Consider the following 6,850-nt stretch of genomic DNA (forward strand, 5'->3'; position numbering starts at 1 on the left):
GCTCGGCACGTGAGTGTGGCGATCGTCACAGCCATTTTCCTTGTTCCAAACGTGGGCTGGGCTTTGGTGAGATGCTTTTCCTAGAAAATCCTCTTTTTGCACCCCTTTTCTTTCTTTTTCACTCATGCTTTAAATAATGATACCTGGAATAAATAATAAGAAAATACCAAGTAATATCGAATAATATAAAATAAATTGAATCAAATAACGATATAATTTAATTAAATCAAGTCCAAAAATGTGATATAGTTTCATGTTATCGGGTTGATATGATCCCTCTTGACTAAAGCCCTACCCATGTATGTTTGAGCCCCCTTGTTGGTGCGTTTACTTTACGCTATATGTTTTGTTTGGTGTGATCGTCTCCCCATAGGATTGCTAGGCTTCGTATAGTCTCTCGTCTGCATGTCAATTAAGGTAGCACGGTTCCTTCGTCTAGGACTTCCTTTTTGCATGAGCATCCTAAAACACAAACAAACTCATTGATTTTTCTTCTCCTAAGAACACGTTAACTCCTTCTACTACAGGCGAGTAAGTCTCCAAAGGTCGAGCATCCGGTAGATTGCATAGTAACGTCGTTCACCTAAAAAACACAAAACAAACAAAATAGGTTAGCCGGACTACGGTTTGCTCTGATTCTCATTCCAGATGAGATACGTAGGCATAAGACGCGATGTCTTAGCGAGCACACTCCTCTTTAACCCAATAGGTCAGCCGAGCTACGAAGACTCTGATTCTCATATTCAGATGAGATACGTATGCAGTGGATGCGACATCCGTGCGAGTCATTTTCTTTTAAACCCTATTTTAGTAAATAGTACATTAGATAAACCCACACCCTTTAGACAAGAACAACAAGAGTGGATCCCGTAGAGTACTACGAATGCGTAGGGGTGCTAATACCTTCCCTTCGCATAATCGAATCCCGAACCCAAGATTTGGTTGCGAGACCTTGTCTTTTCCTTTCCTTTTTCCAGGTTTACTTCGAGCGTTTCCTTTCCCTCCTTTGGGATAAATAACGCACGGTGGCGACTCTTCTGTCATTTCTTTTTTCGCCGATTGTTTTTTTCACATTCCTTTTTTAGGTTGCGACAATATGGTGAAAATGGTAGGAGATAGGGTCTAGGGAGACCCAGTTTTGATCAGATGAATTCATCTGGCCAACCATCATCAACCAACTTGCTAATCTTCAATTCTCTTGACTTTCTAGGCTCATGGTGGATCATATATGCATAAAATTATGAATTTGGAAGTGATAGCTTGTTGGAGAAGTTACTCAAGATACCCAGTCAAACTAGGGTTTCCAAGGCAAATCACCCTCAGACTCTTGAAGAAAACTTGATCAATATAACATGTAGGAATAAATGGAGATCATATATGATTCTCATAACCATTCTTGTATCAATTCATGGTTGTGCTCTTTGTCATGAGGGTCTCAAACACTAGATATGAACTTGATAAATCAATGGGGATCATGCCCTACCTACAAAAGAGTTAGGCAAATGCAAAAACATATTTTTGGTACTTTGGTTAGTAAAATAATAATATACAAGTATGATACAATCACAAAGTACTTGGTGATCTCTCCCAAAACAAACCCAATGAAAGAGGGGTAAGGAGGATGCCAAGGTATGATCCCAATGCTAATGCTTATGATGAAAGTGCATGAGGGATCTTAGGGTCAAAATTGGGGTCTTACAGCTGCCCCTATTTAAGGACATTCTAACTGAGGAGGCGAAGGTTAAAATCTTCATGTCGACTTAGTAGAATGGGCTTAAATAACAATCATATAGAAACAAATTTTGGTCCCTAAGAGACCTCATGATGCATATGTTATGAACGCAAGAGTAAATTCTTTGTGAGGAAATATTGCCACAAACGAAAAGAACTCAGAGAGACCAAAAGTCCGCAGGAGTATAATACATTCTGTAAGGAAAACTCACCGGGGAAACAAAGACTCTGAGGGGATAAAAGGGGTTATGTGTAGGTCAGACTACGACTATTGGGGGATTAAAGGAATTCCATACGAAATGGAAGGACTCAGCCGGGGAAACAACAACGTCTGCAAGGGATACGAGTAAGTCAGGATAAAACTGAAATACTTGAATCATGCAGGGAAAAACGATTTCGCTAAGGAAATGCACACTCAACTCAACTGGGGAGAAATAAACTTCAACACAGGAGGAGCAGAAATCTATTATCTACTACCTGTTACTGGGTAAGGAGATAATAAAAATCTGACAGAGAAGACATCCGTCACCGATTAGTATGAACATATCAAGGATAACTCGTTGGGAAACAGCAGAAGGGAATATTCATTACCGGTTACTGGGTAAGGATACCTTTGCTGGGGAGAACTGCAGAAAATAGGATTTACAACTACCGGTTACTGGGCAGAAGATCAAGGGTGAGAGTATATGTCATCGGTTAAGATAAACATATCAAGGATAAACTCAACAGGGAAGAAAATCCGTCATCGGTTAGGATGAACATATCAAGGATATACTTGCCTGGGATCGTCAAGGAGGATACCCGTCATCGGTTAAGATGAACATATCAAGGATAAACCAACTGAACAAAAAGTAGGAATTATATCTATCAAATGCTAGATAGAATACCGTCAAAGAGAAAATTTGTCACCAGTTAAGATGAACATATCAAGATAGACTCTGTGAGGAGATAAAATAGGGATTACATCTATCAGTTACTGGATAGAATACCAAGAGAGAGAATCTGTCACTAGTTAAAGTGAACATATCAAGGATCAACTCTGCGGGGAGAACAAAGGCAGTGTTTACAACTACCGATTACAGGGTAGAAGACCGCAAAGAGAAGGAAACCTGTCATCGGTTAGGATGAACATATTAAGGATTAACTCTCTGGGGAACAAGAATAGGGATTACAACTACCTTTTTACTGGGTAGAATACCAAAAAGAGAATATCCGCCATCGGTTAGGATGAACATATCAAGGATAGACTCAAGCAAGGGAGAGAAAGATACTCGTCACCGGTTAGGGTGAACATATCAAGGATATACTTCCTAGGGAATCAGATCCACCGGGGACTCTACTGCTGGGAAAGCTTGGGTACTTTTGTCAGGTATTGGGCAATAAATAACAAACTGCAAACTAAGAAGAATATTACCAGTTACTGGGCAATATACTCTTAGGGAACTCAAAGTATCTATCTAGGAAGGAGCTAGAAAGAAACAGTCAATCAAAACTTAACCCAATGAGGACATAACTCAAGAGGAGTGGTTCCATCCAGATAAACAACTGGGGAGGAATCTGAAGTAATAATCATCCACGAGTAAACAACTCAGTGGGGAAGAGGACAAGGGTTAAAGTCTTTCTGCCTAAGGGACTGACGCTCTACAATTGAGGGAGGACAAACACCGAAATTTGTATGGGGATAAAGTACCGCCATACAGGGAATGAAAATATCAAACCAACAATTTAATCAGATATGCGAATATGCAAATATGAAATTATATGAACGTATCTATATATGATGTTAATAGGGAGGACAAACACCTATTAGTTTTGTTTTTTTAGCAAAAATAATAACTATATTTAAATAGAATTATTTGGGTATTTTATATTATCTTAGTTTGTTTTAATTTAATTACAAAAAAAAACTTATATTCATAATTCAAAAATAAATAAAAAATGGAAAAGAAAACAAATGAATTAAATTGCCAGCAAGAAAGTGACACTTGGCACTCCTTCATTGGAGATCTTTTCTCTCTTTTGAAAGTTGTTCAATAGGATATTATAGAAAGGAATTCAATGACAGTTCATAATATAAAAATATGAAATAAAAAAGATGTTACGCTCTCGATTGAGAAAGCGACACATATACACTCACCAACATTCCCTTGTCTAATTGTTATTTTTTTTTGCTGAAATAAACACTCCATGCAGTCATAAGCGGACATTCTCTCTCTCGATTGAGAAAGAGACACATATACAGTCACCAACATTCCCTTATCTAATTGTTCATTTTTGTTATGAAATAAACACTCCATCCAATCATAAGCGGACTTGTGTCTTCTCTCCACTCTCATAAAAAAATGATCACGCAGACCACTGACGCTCGCTCTCTCCTCATAACCTCACATATTCAGTAACCTCCCTCCCACTTTCTAGACACGCATACCAATGAGTGAGGGGAATAAAAAAGAAAGAAAAAGTCCCAGCATGATAGTGACATCACTATCTCTCAAATGATATATGATATTTCCTCCGTCCCACAATGAGTGATTCATTTGGAATAAATAAGTGTTCCAAAATAAATGACCCATTTCAATTTCCAATGCACTTTTTTCAATTTTACCCTATAATTAATATTACTTTCATAATTCTCAATACTTAATTATGAGTACTTTAGTAAAAATGTCATTTTCTCTCTTTTATTTATTCCTTTTTCTTAATTTGTGTGAAATGGTCAACTGGATCGCTAATTATGGGATGGAGAGAATAATAGAAAAGAATACCCTCACTCTCAAAAAAAAAATCATGTGCCCTCTCTCATGTATGAATGCTTTCACTATTTTGAAAAAAGAAACACTCTCTGTAGAGATTGCACAATCTACACCCTCATCAACTTCTACACTACACCACTAATCTCTCATTTCCTCCTTCCACGCCACAACATCTCCATTATAACCCCCCCCCCCCCCCCCTTCATCCTTCATACACCAACCATTCCATACACATCTTTCTCACTTTACGACTGTTCACCATCATTAAACCTCACTTTACCAAGATTCTTCCCTGCAAACTACTAGCAACCTTCTTTCTTACCGCCTCCGACCACACCCTACATTCACCATAAAATAAAAATAACCTACACAAATCTCTAAATCCACATATATTCACACCTTAAACCAACTAATACAAACAATTATCTCCTTCTCACACATAACAAACCATTATACCCTCATTTCTTCTCATCAATGAACACCATCACCATCGTTATTATCCACCTCTAACCGGCCACATCCCTCTTCAAGCTTGCTCATCCATTTCCAAAACACTAGATACCCTCTTAACAACCTTCACGCGACTCAAACACCCTTCATCGTGCTAACTATCACCGACGAGAGTTATTCTAACCTTTCACCACTTCCACGAAACCCTTCCCAACACTACACTAGACCACTGATTCACAACCTTGACCAATTTTCTAAAGAGAAGAGAAGCTGACACGCTCACTGATATTATCTTGTTGAGAAACGAAGTTCGAATTTTCTCTCTCATTGGATCTCCTTCATCAAACCTCACTTTCTCTTCATCTTCATTGCATAATATTGAACTGCGTGTTCCCTCAACAACATTTGCATATCTTGTTGCTTTTTGACTTGGGATAGAGAAGTAAGAACTAGTTTGCTGGATTTGGAGACATGCATGTTTTCTGCACTTTAAATTTTGAATGAGATTGCATCTTTTTGACAAGAAAAAAAAACGTTACGTGAATCACATTCCCATGTTTTCAATTTACTTTATTTGTTTTAATTTCAATTTTTAATAAGAAAGTTGCCATGTGTCATGGATTGGTTCGTGACTTTTAAATAAAAAATAGCCATACTTGTTTATTGTATGTAGTGCCTTCCCTTTTTTTGTTTAGTGTTGCTTTCATTCCTTTTTTGTATATTATAATAATTATTATTAGTAGAGTGTGAGTAAAAAATGATATTTGATTTTGGGCTATTTTGAATATGGTGATTAAAGCCCATTTATTTTATTTACACTTCTTGTTTTTCTATCCACACTTCCATTATGTTTATTGTTCTTTCATTTATTTTTATATTTTTATTAAACTAGGATTTTTAGTGTTTTATTGAGTTGGTCCCAAGTCGACTTGATACTTGCACCCTGACCCAATTATTTTTGCACCTCCCATATGCATTTGTAATTATTTTTTGTGCTTTTGTAAATAATTTGTGGATTTGCTGCCATTTTCATTTCGATGTGGTAAGCTTTGGTTTGTCAGCGAATAACATGTGTGGTTGATGTTGTTTGGTTTTTTTATTGCATTCTGATTTCGGAGTTTGAATTCAATCTAGCTTTCGAAAATCGCTTGGACGCATATAGTCGATTTCCCGGCTTCTTATAGAGTGATTCCTACATGAACTCACTTTAAGTTTGTTTAACTTAGAGCTAAATTCGGTGCTCTCGATTTCGGTTTCCGGTCCTGTGGCTTTCTCTTGTGCCTTCTTACAATGAACTCCTTTTTTTCATGCTTGCACAAGTTGCACTTGCTTGTTTGATGAGATTGTCTTTTAATCGCTTTATTATATCCTCATTCGAAAAAATGAACCCTCTTTCTCATGGTGTGTAATAATTTTACCGCTTTCCTATTGCGTAAAATCAACCATCTTTCAAAAAGAACAAAAATAAGCTCGATTCAACGTCAAGCAATTTTCAAAAAATCAAATCATTTCAATATTATTTCAACAATCATTTTCAAACCAAGCTCATTCAATCTCATTCATTTCAAACCATTTCATCATCGACTTCAAATCGTTTTCACAATCCGCTTCAATATAAAACCAAACACTTGACCCAACATCAATCTCTTTTCATAATCAAATTCAAAAGACTAATTCATGCTTTGAATATTTCAAACAATAATGAAAGAAAAAGGTCACCTAGGTGAAATATCTAGTCATAGTCCTGAGCATTAGGCCCAAGTGGTAATCGCTTGTAAGTCATGACTACTCGTCTTTCAAGTCTAAAATAAACTTCAACCAATCCAACCTATCTTTTTGTAGCCCCCACACGTTCGAAACATTTTCACAAGCGGACATTGTTTAGTTCTTTTCTAATGCGTATACAAACTAGCGCT

This window comes from Lathyrus oleraceus, chromosome 3, assembly GCF_024323335.1.
Source record: "Lathyrus oleraceus cultivar Zhongwan6 chromosome 3, CAAS_Psat_ZW6_1.0, whole genome shotgun sequence".
Taxonomy (NCBI): domain Eukaryota; kingdom Viridiplantae; phylum Streptophyta; class Magnoliopsida; order Fabales; family Fabaceae; genus Lathyrus; species Lathyrus oleraceus.